The 16774-nt window shown below is 48.2% G+C and overlaps 1 protein-coding gene across 2 annotated transcripts in view; it reads left to right on the forward strand.

The window, feature by feature from the left end:
• The first annotated feature begins 11857 nt into the window (after window positions 1-11857).
• LOC144806556 (uncharacterized) overlaps window positions 11858-16774 on the forward strand; it is a 43210-nt gene continuing 38293 nt past the window's right edge. The window contains exon 1 of one of the 2 annotated variants that reach the window (XM_078672902.1): window positions 11858-11898. The gene's annotated coding sequence lies outside the window, so the exon portion shown is untranslated. Of the gene's footprint in view, window positions 11907-16774 lie in introns of both variants that reach the window. The other variant, XM_078672896.1, reaches the window with a different exon arrangement.

The raw sequence follows: 16774 nt of genomic DNA on the forward strand, positions 1-16774 counted from the left end.
CAAAAGGAACTCCACACAAGGTTATATATAAAAATAGCCTTTGTATTATACCAAACACATTAGATCATAATCACATAATTACACTGTGCCAACTGGCACTGGGCAGTATTTACAGGGGATTATTTACACCAGGACAGAGACACGTGGGCCACTGTCCGAATCAGCACTTTGTAGAAATAGCACTTAGAACATAGATTAGTTGTAGCACAAAATAACACTTGTAGAACACAACCAGTAACCACTGGTAACAGGTAGGTACACTCTACGCAACCCTAACCACCTTAGGCAAATATCACGCAGGGAACCAGGAACTCACTAGCATAACTATACTAGGAAAAACACCCTCCTAAGCATAAACACATTTAGAGGTATAGGCAAAAAGGATTGTATCTTATGCATAAATCACATTAGGCAAGTAATCACATTTGCGCCAAAAATCAATTAACTGACCCCAGGCCAACTTGGCCTCTCAGGGGCTCACAGGCCCAATGTCCAGAATGTCTGGGCTGGCTGCGCAGGCAGCCAAAGAAGAATGCGCCACAGGCCTAAACGATGCAGCTTCCCACTAAGTGCTGGGCAGCTGGGGAACGGAGCCTGGCACCAGCGTGCCTCCTGGCTCTCCTCTGGGGCTCTCAAATAAACAATAGGGCCCAAAACAACGTGGGAGCCTTGTGGGCTCTGAAACAACTGTGCCCCAAACACGTGGGAGCCTTGTGGGCTCGAGAACAAGTATGTGGCCACACAACATTGGAACCTCTCGGGCTCTAGATATAGAATGCCCCCGCAAACGTTGGAGCCTCGTGGGCTCGAACTTCAATAATGCCCCGAGTGTGTGGGAGCCACGTGGGCTCTAAATCGCCTGGAAATGCTGCCAAACGCTGTGGGAGCGGCCCGCTGCAAACCGGGGCCACTCTACCACCAGAAATGCCCCCGCACCGGTGGAGCCTCTCAGGCTCTAGACACAGCAGCGGCAGGAGGGGAGGGGCGGGCACCGGCGATGTGCCCCGACGCCCCCCTCCACAACACTGAACACAGGGGCACCACTCACCGGCTTTGCAGGACTCCTCTTGCTGCTCTTTGGTCTACGGTCTGGTCACTTGTCTGCCGGTTCTCTTCCTCCTTTGGGCAGCGCGGGGCTCTCTTCCAACACCGGAGCCCCGCCTGCACCTTCAGCCGCTCTCTTCTCCTCGCGGGGCAACAGCGGGTAGTCCGTGGCTCTCCCTCGCTCTCAGGAGCCCAGGGGGATGACGCGGCAATCTTCTTCCGGGTCACAGCAGTGCGGGTTGGTCTCCCGTCCGCCTCCAGTTGTAACGCCTGCACTTCCGGGTCACCGGAGGCAGCGCGGCGGCCCTCAACGTACTCCGGGCAGGCTGCCTGCAACACGGGGTAGGCACCCGTTAAAATGCACAAGTCCCTGGCGGGGTTGGCACCTGTCAGGGGTTAGAAAAGTGTAAGTACGCAGGGCAGGTTCCCGCTCGGGGGATAAAACGGCAGATAAGCAGGGTGGGCACCCCCGCCGAAAATGAGGAAAAGGGGGATCCCCATGCCGGGGAATCCCTCGAGAAAGCGGATCGCCGCTCCAGCGACACAACGCGCTATTCATCAAGGGGAAGGCCAGTGCTTCCCTGGCACTGGCAGGCAGACAGAAATCCAAAATTCCAAAGAAAGTCTTTTTAGGAAGCAGAGGGGCAAAGGCTGGGCCCAGGGGCCAGCTCACAGGGCCCTCCAACAGGGAGGCAGCACCCAGTGGTGGTATCCTCCTGGCGCCCAGCAGCAGCAGGCCCCCTTTCTGGTTAGGAACAAGAGAACCTTTTCCATGGGGGTCACAGCCCCTTTTTATACACATAAATTCTTCATAAATGTCTCAGGCTGCAGGGTAGAGGGAGAACCATTTGCAGCTGGTTCTGGAGCACTTTGTTGTGCTCAGCCCCTCTCCCTATTCACAGGACAGGCTAGAGACATCAGTCACACCACAGGGGGCGGAGCCAGCATTGTGTGGGGAAGGCCCAGCCCTATTCAGGTCCCAGGTGCACCCCTCCCTCACATCAACATGCAGATCTCTCCATTCACCACCGGGGCAGACCCATCCTGACTCCTGGAGCCAGGCACACCAGCCAGCTCCAGCCAATCACAAGCCTGACAGCCAATTCACATTCACTGCACAGACAGGCGAACTTCTAGAAGTGGCACTTCCACACTAGACACAATCATTCCACGCACATCATCGGGCAGCATTTAATCACACAAGTTTGCACATACCAAACTCGACCCTGCACTCCCCACACATCAGGAACCACCATGGACACACATATCCCCCATGCATTCCTATGGAAGGGCAGGCCAATCTCACACACGCACTCAGAGAGCGCACGCACTTTACACTGGGACACTGTCAAAGTGCGCAAAGACCAGAAATCACTATAATGATGTAACAAAAAGTTCAGGGGTGAACTTGCCAGAAGGGCCAAGCCCAACAGAGGGGTTGGCGGCTTTTACTCGCCATGTAGTCCGACACTTTCTTCTCTGGGATCCATTCTGCGAAGCGTGGATGGTAAATTCCCTCGGGTCAAACATGTCGCTATGGGTAGAGTCCCCCTCTAGTGATTCTGAACTTGTGGAATGCGGGTGCCAGAATCTGCGTGAGTCTTGGGCCTCATCAGAGGAGGCTTTGTCGTCCTCAATGTCACCCTCCCCAACTCGGGGGACCCCTCCTCGGGGTCAAGATCCGTTGTGAAGTCCTCACTCATTATCCTGAGAGTTTCCTCCTCCCGGTAGGGTGCATCCTTTAAATGTGTTCGCACTCTTATTGAAGACTTGAGTCAAACGGCTGAAACCTTACAGGTGCCCCAAGTCACGTTTGCCGGTCTTGCGTGTGTAGACCGAGGGAGGTCACCCCACTAGGCCCAGCCCCTTGTCTCCCAGTATACCAATGCCCTTGTAAACGTGGGACGACAGTGTTGCAACACTTTCCTGCAAAGGGGCAAGCACCTGGGATGTTGCCTGGGAAGGAAACGTCCACCTCTGCAAAAATGCTTCACTGGGGGGGGGGGGGCAAACCTCCTCAGAAGTGCAAGAGGTGCATAGTCATCGCAAGTGAAGAAATTGATGGCTGGGTTACAGTTGCGCTGGGTCACAGTGATAATAATAAGGATAAGAACAAATGAAGAAGCTCCAAGGATAAGGTTTAGGCCACCAATCTAAACACAACAGGCATGAACCAGTCAATGCCCTAATACACAACACAACATTTATCCTGAGCTAACACAAAAAATCCACTTTGCAACCAACGAACAAATCACAAGTCGCTGTTTGTTTTCTTCTTTTCTTTCTTTTATTTCATGCGTTGATTGTTCATAAAACCTCCTAGCCGACACGAGTTTCGTCTGAAATGGTGTTAATCCACAGACTTCTTCAAGGCTAGAACAATGTAATTTTATAGTTTTAAAACCTTTAAATATGTTTGTTTATTTCCAAAACCCCCTATTTTTCAAGAACTCAGATTCTAAAGAGTCCCATTTATAGAGTGTTGCAAGTTATCAGCATCAAGGAACTAGTGCGATATCACCAAAAAAACAACCCAAGGTGCTTTGAAGAGAATTTTTGTGAATAGTAACCGCCAACAAAACAAAGTGTATATTAATGGTAATAAAGAAGAATCCCACCACCATGTGCTTTATCCTGTGTGCAGTTCACACCAACACACTGTTGAAGATTCAGTATTTATAAGTCTAGTGAAAAATATGTAGATATAAACTGGTTGCTATGGCTAGAGAGAGATAGCCCCACATCAAAATATCGTGCTCAAACCAGAAATGTAAACAGGTCATGGGTACCTTGATTAATTAAATTCGACCTCTAGTTTCTTGTTCAACACCCCTGCCACAACGTCGTTGGGGTTCAATTATCCTCTTAGCTATCGATAAAAAACCGCAATTTAGAACTTAGATACCGTCTATTTGTATGCACGTTTAAAAGCCAACATTAATCTAATTGTATTGAGTACTCACTCTATTTTTCACGTTATTTTGGCCCGTAGATAGCGGTTAAAATCAGTCTCTCTCCATACTGTATTATTCGGGTATTTTCCTCCTATAGTTAAATTGAAACAGATGGGATCCTACCGGTTAGGAAATAGTCATTTCCATCATCATTAGAGACATACTCATTTGCGAACTAGGATCACTCTTTAAATGACCCACACTTAAAGCATATTAAAATATAGTAGTTCCAAAAGTTAACCCACTAGGCTAACGTCAATTTCTAATCACTATGATTGCGCGCTACACGACCCATACCCATTCATAAAGCGCAGCAACTCATGCTTGGCAAGTTAACACCGCCACGAGAAGGATCTGTATGTGTGAGAAGTCTCACCTGTGACGATATCTCGTCTTCTGTGAAGCAATTCCTGGCGTTCAGCACCCGCGCCATGTCAGAGTTTCTTCAAATCCCCGCGTCCGGTATCGGACATAGAAAAGGGGCTAGCCGCATACGGTGTAGTTCCCCAACTAGAAATGCGCGCCATCTTAGAGTGTGCAAACCGATATCTTGTCCATACCTCGAGTCATATCTACTCCTGATTGTAGTGTTTGTCAACTATAATTATTAAAGTTGGTAAATATATATGCGCATCGTGTAAGGAAGTAGAAAAACAGGCACCCACCAAAGATTCCCATCACCAGGTGTCACTTCCTTAATTCTCATTACTGACATTCTTGACAATACATGTTTTCACAGAATTTGTTATAAATACATATAGCGTTCCTAGTTTAAACAATGGTTATCAACCTGAGCAATTTGAGACAGAACGTGCCATGCGATCCTAGCATATGGTAATCAATATTGTCTCGGAGCTCATATTTTACCAAGTCAAGTTACTGTCATGAATATACATCGCATTCATATTTCAAAAGCCATGGTTATCAACCTTATATATAGATTTCACTGGATTATTTGCTAAAATAGCAAAACAATATAAGGACAGTATCATTTTCCATGGGTATACTTAAAAACAGTGTTACCCGATCACAACATGATGAAAATTGCAAAACATGATTGGAAACATGCTTGTCAAAAGATCGTGTACACTCTAAGATTCAACATATAGACACAATAACTGTTCTTTGGATCATTAATTCCAAATAAATCATATTCAAGTAATGTACATACATTGGCATTCAGAATCCTCCATCCGGAGTGTGTCATCAGTTAATTCCCCAAAAAGAATTGAAGCTCGTCATCAAAGTTAAGACCCCTCTCTACCGCATGAACCTGCATTATCCATCTGGCCTCGAGTTGTCTAAGTCTGAGCTCCCTATCCCCTCCCCTCACATCTTGGGGCATTGTTTCAATTCCATGAAATGACATAGCTAGATGTTCACTCTGTGATCCGCACTCCATAGCATGTGCTGTCAGGGGATGTCTCATATCTTTATTCTTTAGTGCTCTAAAGTGTTCTGCCATGCGGTCCTTAAGTCTGCGTATGGTACTGCCAATATATACTCTGTCACATTTACAAGTTATCGCATATACCACATAGGTGGTGTTGCAGTCAATGTGTGATTTTATGTGATAGATCTTAGATCCATTGTATGTAAAATGTAATGTTCCATGCCGTGACATCCTACACATACTGCAGTCACCGCATCGGAACGAACCCTGTGCAAGTAGGTGTAACCAGTTCGGAGTCTTCTCTGCTAGTTTGGGGTAACTGGGACTAATCATATTTTTGATCGTCATACCACGACGATATGATATAGAGGGTCGTGAGTTAATATAATCTTTTAAGGTTTGATCAGAACTCAGTAGGAACCAGTACTTATTCAGTATTTGGTAAACCTTAGATGACCAGGGATTATAGTTAGTTAATATGGGAGGCACTCCCATATTAATTATTATGGAAGATATATAGACGACCTCATACTTATATGGACTGGAAGTGAGGTTGAACTCTTGGACTTTTTTGCCTACATGAACGATAATGTGTACAACATGACCTTCACCATTGAACACTCCAAAGAGCGAATCAATTTTTTGGACCTAACCCTATATGTAAAAGATAACAAACTGTGTAGTAAGCTTTTTAGAAAATCTACATCTTGCAATGCGGTTCTACACAATGACAGTGCACACCCAAGATCTACGGTTACCTCAATCCCCTATGGAGAACTATATAGGGCTCGACGCAATTGTAGCGAGGATGGCGAATTTCTAGAGTGTGTAACAGATATTGAAGGGAGATTCCTTAGGAGAGGTTACGGACCAGACGTCCTACGTAGAGCAAAGAATAGAGTTCTCAGACTAAATAGACAAGAAACCCTGAGTGCCAAATCCCATGATAGTAACAGAAACAAAGATAAGGTGAGATTGATAACTAACTATAATCCCTGGTCATCTAAGGTTTACCAAATACTGACTGCAGTATGTGTAGGATGTCACGGCATGGAACATTACATTTTACATACAATGGATCTAAGATCTATCACATAAAATCACACATTGACTGCAACACCACCTATGTGGTATATGCGATAACTTGTAAATGTGACCGAGTATATATTGGCAGTACCATACGCAGACTTAAGGACCGCATGGCAGAACACTTTAGAGCACTAAAGAATAAAGATATGAGACATCCCCTGACAGCACATGCTATGGAGTGCGGATCACAGAGTGAACATCTAGCTATGTCATTTCATGGAATTGAAACAATGCCCCAAGATGTGAGGGGAGGGGATAGGGAGCTCAGACTTAGACAACTCGAGGCCAGATGGATAATGCAGGTTCATGCGGTAGAGAGGGGTCTTAACTTTGATGACGAGCTTCAATTCTTTTTGGGGAATTAACTGATGACACACTCCGGATGGAGGATTCTGAATGCCAATGTATGTACATTACTTGAATATGATTTATTTGGAATTAATGATCCAAAGAACAGTTATTGTGTCTATATGTTGAATCTTAGAGTGTACACGATCTTTTGACAAGCATGTTTCCAATCATGTTTTGCAATTTTCATCATGTTGTGATCGGGTAACACTGTTTTTAAGTATACCCATGGAAAATGATACTGTCCTTATATTGTTTTGCTATTTTAGCAAATAATCCAGTGAAATCTATATATAAGGTTGATAACCATGGCTTTTGAAATATGAATGCGATGTATATTCATGACAGTAACTTGACTTGGTAAAATATGAGCTCCGAGACAATATTGATTACCATATGCTAGGATCGCATGGCACGTTCTGTCTCAAATTGCTCAGGTTGATAACCATTGTTTAAACTAGGAACGCTATATGTATTTATAACAAATTCTGTGAAAACATGTATTGTCAAGAATGTCAGTAATGAGAATTAAGGAAGTGACACCTGGTGATGGGAATCTTCGGTGGGTGCCTGTTTTTCTACTTCCTTACACGATGCGCATATATATTTACCAACTTTAAGAATTATAGTCGACAAACACTACAATCAGGAGTAGATATGACTCGAGGTATGGACAAGATATCGGTTTGCACACTCTAAGATGGCGCGCATTGTTAGTTGGGGAACTACACCGTATGCAGCTAGCCCCTTTTCTATGTCCGATACCGGACGCGGGTATTTGAAGAAACTCTGACATGGCGCGGGTGCTGAACGCCAGGAATTGCTTCACAGAAGACGAGATATCGTCACAGGTGAGACTTCTCACACATACAGATCCTTCTCGTGGCGGTGTTAACTTGCCAAGCACGAGTTGCTGCGCTTTATGAATGGGTATGGGTCGTGTAGCGCGCAATCATAGTGATTAGAAATTGACGTTAGCCTAGTGGGTTAACTTTTGGAACTACTATATTTTAATATGCTTTAAGTGTGGGTCATTTAAAGAGTGATCCTAGTTCGCAAATGAGTATGTCTCTAATGATGATGGAAATGACTATTTCCTAACCGGTAGGATCCCATCTGTTTCAATTTAACTATAGGAGGAAAATACCCGAATAATACAGTATGGAGAGAGACTGATTTTAACCGCTATCTACGGGCCAAAATAACGTGAAAAATAGAGTGAGTACTCAATACAATTAGATTAATGTTGGCTTTTAAACGTGCATACAAATAGACGGTATCTAAGTTCTAAAGTGTGGTTTTTTATCGATAGCTAAGAGGATAATTGAACCCCAACGACGTTGTGGCAGGGGTGTTGAACAAGAAACTAGAGGTCGAATTTAATTAATCAAGGTACCCATGACCTGTTTACATTTCTGGTTTGAGCACGATATTTTGATGTGGGGCTATCTCTCTCTAGCCATAGCAACCAGTTTATATCTACATATTTTTCACTAGACTTATAAATACTGAATCTTCAACAGTGTGTTGGTGTGAACTGCACACAGGATAAAGCACATGGTGGTGGGATTCTTCTTTATTACCATTAATATACACTTTGTTTTGTTGGCGGTTACTATTCACAAAAATTCTCTTCAAAGCACCTTGGGTTGTTTTTTTGGTGATATCGCACTAGTTCCTTGATGCTGATAACTTGCAACACTCTATAAATGGGACTCTTTAGAATCTGAGTTCTTGAAAAATAGGGGGTTTTGGAAATAAACAAACATATTTAAAGGTTTTAAAACTATAAAATTACATTGTTCTAGCCTTGAAGAAGTCTGTGGATTAACACCATTTCAGACGAAACACGTGTCGGCTAGGAGGTTGTATGAACAATCAACGCATGAAATAAAAGAAAGAAAAGAAGAAAACAAACAGCGACTTGTGATTTGTTCGTTGGTTGCAAAGTGGATTTTTTGTGTTAGCTCAGGATAAATGTTGTGAGGTGCATAGTCATGTTCTCTTTGTGACTGCATATTTATTCAAAAGGGTGAGAGTATCAAGTGGCCTAGTACACTTTCAAAAACCACTTTAGGTAGACGTTTACTGATGCTCAGCCGCACATGTGGTCTGCCACTCGTCAGGGAATGTCAATGAGCTAAGCCCTAAAAGCTTACAGCTTCCTCAGTGTTAGGCGAGGGTTGGGGAGAGGAGGCACACAGCGGGCGGATGCAAATCCTCTCTTCAGCGCAACGCTGCATATGGAGCGCTGACAAGCCGCTCTGCAGTGCGATGAGTCCGTTGGGAGGTGCGAAAGAGTGGCACCTAGCGCACCCGCGCGAGATAAAAAAAGAAACGCTAGGGCGGTTTCCGTGCTGCGCAGTAAGCCTGAGGTAATTAGGCAAGGGAAAAGGCAATCACTATAATAAAGAACTCAAGGCAATGAAGCAAGCCAAGTCCCACTCTCCTGCTAACGGTGTCAGGAAGGAAAAGTAAGGCGACTTAACTGACGGCGTAGCAGTGAAGAAAGAGGAAGGACTATGTTTCATTGTGGGTTTTATAGACTGTCAGACTGTGAATGGATTGGACTACTGTTTACTATGGTTACTCCCTAAGATTCATGGGAAATGAAGTTTGTGAAGTTCCTGTTTTATTTTACCTTTGAACCTGCTATGTAAATAAGGGTAAATGGAAATTAGCTCCTGTAAAAGCTTTAATCGCTTTGGGGCTTGGAGCGCAACCCATGACTTAGGGAGGTTCACTCGATCACACATCTGTCTTCAAATTGGAGGGGTGCACAATAATTAAGGCATGCTGGGGGTGCTGAAACACCCCCAATGGATACAGGTAATGCGTAGGGGATCAGACTTTTGGTTGCTCTACAAATTACAGTCTATGGGATAATAAATGTAATGAAAATCTACAGTAAAAAAAATGGCCCACCAGTCCATGAAACAGCCCCACAGGCAGCCAACACCATGGCTCTCATACTGACCTGCGGGACCAGTCCTGGCACAGTCACACTGTCCTACAGGCCGGTCCATCCCTGGACTGGAGGTGTCAACAGAGCATGTGCTCCGGGTCAGAGACACTTTCATTTATTTTATTTTATGCGGTTTTATATAGCGCGAACATTACCCGAAGGTGTCAGAGCGCTTTACATAAGAACCAGTTGCGATACATAAGGATTTAGGATTACATGCGTTACATAAGATACAAACAGAATTTTTTTCGCAAATGTACAAGTTAAAAAGTCACACAAGGAGGAAGAGATATAAACAGAAAAAATTGCAAATGTACAAGTAGTAAAGTCACTCAAGGAAGGTATACGAATGGATATACTCTAAGAGTCACATAGGAATGGTAGAGAGTACAAAGGTCTACTGCATATACTAGTGATTAGAGTTATCTCTATATACATATTAATACAAATAGTAGATTTTCTCCGGTCAAGACCCAAAAAACCAGGAGAGCAGAGGTCCATTAAGTGGGGTAGGAGGGGGCACGCAGTCACAGCACCAAGGGAGGGTACGGAGAAAAGGCAAATCAGAGGATCGTCGAGGGGGAAACGAGGGAAAAGGGTAAAGGACAAGGGAATGTATGAGATGGCGGGTCAGGGTCCAGAGAAAAGCGGCTGAGAACGGCAGCAAAATGGCAGGCAGGACAAAAGTAAAGAAGTCCATGAGAGTGACCAGAAACAGTGCACAATATTGTAATAAGCTGGGCCCAGAAGATGTTCCTATGACAACCCAGTCACCTCTCTTGTTGCAGCCAAGACTGCAATAAGATTAAACAAATACAGGCTGGCTGCACTCAAGCCTCAATGAAAGCAAAGCCCCTTGAGAAATGCTAAAAAGGTGTGACAAATGTACTTTAGTGCAGGAATGTGGTGCGATGAACTACAATGTGTTACACTAACCCCTGTTGCGTGGCACTTGGCACGGCCGATGCTTGAAAATGCCTCCTTCCTGGTGGAGCATCATGAAAACTCTTGCACCTAAATTTAAAACGAAAGTGAAAAACAAAATCAACAAAGAACAGCTTTCACCTAGTTCAAATGCAGAAAGGCAGACTCTCTGATCCCTAGAAGATAAGTGGAAGAAGCCATCAGCACCCACTCCCTATAAAGTACAACAGCCGAGGAAAAAGAAACACCAGTAACATTAAATACAGAAGCTGTTTCCCTCAAGATTAAATACAAGCATCTAAAAATGAAAGAATTCAGCATATTCCTTCTTTACTCAAGCATGTCCCTAAATTGGAGATTTGTAAAGTGTGACTTATCACCCACCCCTAAGGGTATCCAGGCGCAGGGGCCGTCGGGGAGTCACATGATGCTGAGCTGCGGCCAATGCTGGGGCTCGAGCAGTGAGCCCTGTGCTCCGGAGTCAGCTGCTCTGGCCGCTGCACCACACCTGTCCCCGGAGCCCTGTGCTCCGGAGTCAGCTGCTCTGGCCGCTGCGCCACACCTGTCCCCAGGGCCCTGTGCGCTGCAGTCAGCTGCTCTGGCTGCTGCGCCACACCTGTCCCCAGAGCCCTGTGTGCCGGTGTCAGCTGCTCTGGCCGCTGCACCTCAATTGTCCCCAGGGCCCTGTGCGTCGGAGTCAGCTGCTCTGGCCGCTGCGCCACACCTGTCCCCGGAGCCCTGTGCTCCGGAGTCGGCCGCTCTGGGCCCTGCGCCACACCTGTCCCCGGAGCCCTGTGCGCTGGAGTCAGATACTCTGGGCGCTGCGCCACACCTGTCCCCAGAGCCCAGTCGAGCCTGGGCCTGGCAGGACTCACTGCTGGTGCTGACTCTGCCACCATTGGCCCGGAGACTCTTCACACTCACAGGAAGAGAAGAGATCCGCAGCCTCTGCTGCTTGTGCTGACTCTGCCACCATTGGCCCGGAGACTCTTCACACTCGCAGGAAGAGAAGAGCTCCACAGCCTCCGCTGCTTGTGCTGTCGCTGCCGTCGCTGACCCGGACGGTATTACCTACCAAGACCAGGGAGAGGCTCAGTCTGCTGCTGTCGCTGCCCCTAGTGACCCGGAAGTGAACGCGTTTACAGTTTGCTACAAGGAGTGGGAAGGAAGCTTCGAGGGAGGTGAGATGGTGAGACTCAGGAGGACCGGGGGAGGGATAGAGGGGGGCGAGGGGCAGGGGGGGGAGTGGGGGCTGGGGCAGAGGAGGGGGGCCTGGGGCAGAGGAGGGGGGCAGGGGGCTGGGGCAGAGGGGGGCGAGGGGCTGAAGGGGGCTGAAGAGTGGGGGGCAGAGGGGGGCGAGGGGCAGAGGAGGGAGTGAGGGGCTGGGGCAGAGGAGGAGGGGCGAGGGGCTGGGGCAGAGGGGGGGTGAGGGGCAGAGGAGGGGGGGCGAGGGGCTGGGGCAGAGGAGGGGGGCAGGAGGCTGGGGCAGAGGAGGAGGGGCGAGGGGCTGGGACAGAGGGGGGCGAGGGGCAGAGGAGGGGTGGGGGGAGGGCAGAGGAGGGGGAGGGAGGGCAGAGGAGGAGGAGGAGGGAGGGAGGGCAGAGGAGGGGGAGGGAGGGCAGAGGAGGAGGAGGGGGGTGAGGGGCTGGGGCAGAGAAGGGGGGGCAGGGGGCTGGGGCGGAGGAGGGGTGGGGGGCGAGGGGCAGAGGAGGGGGGCTGGGGCAGGGGGGAGTGGAGGCTGGGGCAGAGGAGGGGGGCAGGGGGCTGGGGCAGAGGAGGGGGCAGGGGGCTGGGGCAGAGGGGGGCGAGGGGCAGAGGAGGGGGCAGAGGGGGGCGAGGGGCAGAGGAGGGGGGTGAGGGGCTGGGGCAGAGAAGGGGGGCAGGGGGCTGGGGCAGAGGGAGGGCGAGGGGCAGAGGAGGGGGGGCGAGGGGCTGGGGCAGGGGAGGGGGCAGGAGGCTGGGGCAGACGAGGCGGGCGAGGGGCTGGGGCAGAGGAGGGGGGCGAGGGGCTGAAGAGGGGGGCAGAGGGGGGCGAGGGGCAGAGGAGGGGGGTGAGGGGCTGGGGCAGAGGAGGAGGGGCGAGGGGCTGGGGAAGAGAAGGGGGGGCAGGGGGCTGGGGCAGAGGGGGGCGAGGGGCAGAGGAGGGGGGGCGAGGGGCAGAGGAGGGGGCAGTAGGCTGGGGCAGAGGAGGAGGGGCGAGGGGCTGGGGCAGAGGGGGGGCGAGGGGCAGAGGAGGGGTGGGGGGAGGGCAGAGGAGGGGGAGGGAGGGCAGAGGAGGAGGAGGGGGAGGGAGGGAGGGCAGAGGAGGGCCTGGGGCAGAGGAGGGACAGAGGAAGGGGGAGGAGGGGGGCAGAGGATTATTATTTATTTTATTTTATTTATTTATGCGTTTTTATCTAGCGCGGACTTTACCCGAAGGCGTCAGAGCGCTTCACAATAGGAACAGAAAATTACAAATGAACAAATTACAAAATTAGACGATAAGTTACATGAGGTAAAAGTGACAATTGTGAGCAAACAAAATACATGAGGTAGCAAACAGTGCATTACATGAGGAAAAAGAGACAAGTGGGCAGGTTACAAGAGAAAACAAAGTACAATTAGAGGTAATATACTGCAATATATGGAGGACACTCAGGCACAAGAACAAACGTTACGTAGGCAATGGTGGTACTTGTGCAAGTATCAAAAGCTGAAAAAATGTGAGAGGTAGCAAACAGTGTGTTACAAGAGAAAAGTGACGTGTGCATGTTACAAAAGAGTACCAAACACAGGTACAGGGATAATACTGCAATAAATGGCAGTCTCTCCAACCACAAGAACACACTGGGAAGGCACTTCCATAGTCATGGAGAATGGAGATTTTCAGTAATGGGAGGTCTTCCTTCAGATAAAAGAGAGGGCATGAATTAACTTTGGAGGTGTATTTGAAGGAGGAGAGCTTTGAGGTCTGTCTTGAAGGCCCGGGAGGTGGTGGTGGTCCGGAGCTGAGGCGGAAGTGAGTTCCAGATTCTCACCGCTTTGCCTGAAAAGGATTGGGCCATCGATCTTTCCTTCTTGAAAGTGGGAGGTTCAAGCACTAGATTTTCAGCATTACGTGATGGTCTCGAGCCTCAAGAGAGTTTCAGTTTATTCGCCAGGTAGCGAGGAGAGGAGGAGTGCAAGGCTTTGTGGGTAATACAGGCAGTCTTGTAGATAGCTCTTGCCTCGATGGGAAGCCAGCGGAGGGTGGATAGCATGGGTGTGATGTGGTCGCTTCTTTTGGCCCCATAAATGAAACGAGCTGCTGAATGGAGAACAGATCTAAGGGGGGACAAGTGGCATTTGGGGAGGCCAGTAAGAAGAGAATTGCAGTAGTCCAGTCTGGAGAGGACATGACAAATTTGTTATTTGTGTTATTTTTGAAAATTCTGAAATTAATAGCTTTGTCATTTACAATGCTAATACTTTTATTTTTTGAAAATGTGACACCTATAGCATTTTCAATGCAACATGTTTTGTATTTACGTGACTTAGAAGTATTTATTTTTATTTTTTTTATTTTTTTGAGAACCTTTATTGGTACACAAGTAAATACAAGTATGAGCCTACAACCACCCCGGCCGGCCGCTAGATAAGTCGTAGGTACAGAAAATCAATGTAGAAAAATACAGCAGCCCGAAAATCGGGGTCTAATAAGTGTCCAGGATATAACTTGTATTAAAACGTACTGTGAAAGAGTCAGGATTCGAGAAGGTGCATTTTACAATAAAGAAAAATAAGAATCGATGCCATACGGTTATACATGGTCCCACAATAGCAAGCATGAAGCAGGAAGTCGCAAATAGTGCAAATACGTTTGAAATATTGGGGGTAAGGCTCACAAGTCAGGAGAAATGTAAAAGCAAACACGTTTCGTAGCAAGCTGCACCCCACCCCTCAAAACGAAACATACTGTAGGAAACATGGAAAACGACGACACCAAAAAGGAAGAAAGACAAAGGGCCATAGAAACAAACAAAGGACAAATTAACAAACCCCATCCCCCTACCGCCCACCCTGCATCCCTGCAGAAGGCTATGACCTATCCCCCCCAGCAGCGTGCCTGTCGCCCTAAATAAGAGACCCGAAATATAGAAAAAGAGAAAAAGGAAGAAAAAGAGGAAAAATGTGGGGAAGGGCCATCAATCTGGCCACCCCCCCACCACCGCGCACAGTAGACATTCTAAAAGCAAGATCAGAATAACCATGGAAAACTTTAATCACCGATAGCACAATCAATAACATCCCCGCCGAGTGTCCCCCAAATCACCGTCAGCCAACAACAAGTTCCACTATGTCCTAGACGGTCTCACCCCTGGCCTTTTCTATCAGCAGCACCAACATACGTCCACTTATCAATAGGCATACAGAGAAGCGTGGTGGGTCCAAGTGGTCCGGGCGGACCGGGCAGTGTTGTTACTCCATGGGACTTCAGCCACCAAAACCCAGCCGAATATGTATGGCGGAAATCCGTCTGTGTCAGTATCGACCCCAAAAACATCCTCCAGTCCGAACACAGTCTCACCAGCCAGGGAAAAGGAGTCACACCATCCGGTAAGCGCTGAAACGCCGCCGGGGCAGCCCAGACCATAGAACAACGCTGTCTCCCCAGCCGCCGAGCAGATATGTGCCCCGACGAGTCACTCACATGTACAACAGATCTGTCCAAAGCGATCTCATGAACCGGGTCTTCCAGCGTCTCCACGAACATAGGCGTAGCTGGAGCACTCATCACTGACGCAGAGGCGGGCACATCGGCGCTTCCTGGAGATCAAACTATGCCCGTGTGAAACGGTGGTACAACAATGGCGGCCATCCTTCTTCCCAGATCCCGGGCGTCCCGGATCAGGGTCGAATGCAGGGTTGTTAGCGCAGCCAGTATATCCCTGAACGTGGTCTCTTTCTCGTGTCGCCAGACCACAGGACTCTCCCGCACAGCGGCTTCTCTGCCTGGATGTGGTCTGTATAAGAGGGTGTCATCCGCCATCTTAGCTGATCCGGCCTCGTCCTTCTCCACCTCACCTCGGGACGGGTCCCACACAGGGCGCAACAGGATTCACCGCGGAGACCCCGAAAGTCAAGGCAGGCTTCCCAGCGAAGGGCCACCAAGAGGCAAAACAAAATCTCCGCCGCTCCCTGGGAGCCGCCCGCCGATTCCGGGAGAAGTCATCAGTCATGCCCGGACACAATACTGGAAAGGGGGACAAGTATCGTGCACTCCCCTCGATCCTGCTGCACCGCACCTCCCACAAGGCACTCCGCTAGATGGACCGGGTCGGCACTGTTTCCATCGGCCAATCAGATCTCCGGCGCCCTCCGGCCGACTCCTCACCTCCACCAGAGGCCACTGTTGTCGCAGTCGTGGCCGGATACTCTCCTCACTCGACACCCCGGTCCCAGCTCTGTGAAGGCCGCAAAACAGTCAGGGACATTTCCACGGGTCTGCCGCACATAAAAGCCTCAGGAGCAAACGGTAAGTGAAAGTTGTCCTTCGCCTACTGAAATATGCCATTACTGCTCAGGATAATCGCCAGGATGTACGCGCGGGGTGAGAAGGCTCACGGAGCCGAACGTCTATGCAGCCATCTCGGTCGCCAGCTTGGCTCCTTCCCCTGACTTAGAAGTATTGATTTTACAAATAACAATGTTTTTTTAAATAATTCATACTTAAATAAAAGTTATTGTAATTTATAATGGCAATAGCTTAAACTGTTGTAAATAACTTTTGTGAAGATCATGTTCAGTGTATTTTATTGTGAATAAAATATAAGAACAGAAGTGAAATATCAACATTTTTTGTGACATTTGTAATAAAGCTTGAAACATTGAGAGAACATATTTGAACCAGTTGTTGTTGAATGTTTGCACAGATTGATACTGTGGTGGCGCTGAGTGATGTTGTGGTGGCAGGGGTGTGGAATTTATTAAAATATCTACTTGTCCATGGGGCAAGTTGCTTCATAAATCTACTTGTCCTGTAACAAAATCCACTTGTCCCTTTGGTGTCATGTGGTTTGGCGACAAATTATGGCAGCA

The sequence above is a fragment of the Lissotriton helveticus genome, chromosome 1_2, assembly GCF_964261635.1.
Source record: "Lissotriton helveticus chromosome 1_2, aLisHel1.1, whole genome shotgun sequence".
NCBI classification, from domain to species: domain Eukaryota; kingdom Metazoa; phylum Chordata; class Amphibia; order Caudata; family Salamandridae; genus Lissotriton; species Lissotriton helveticus.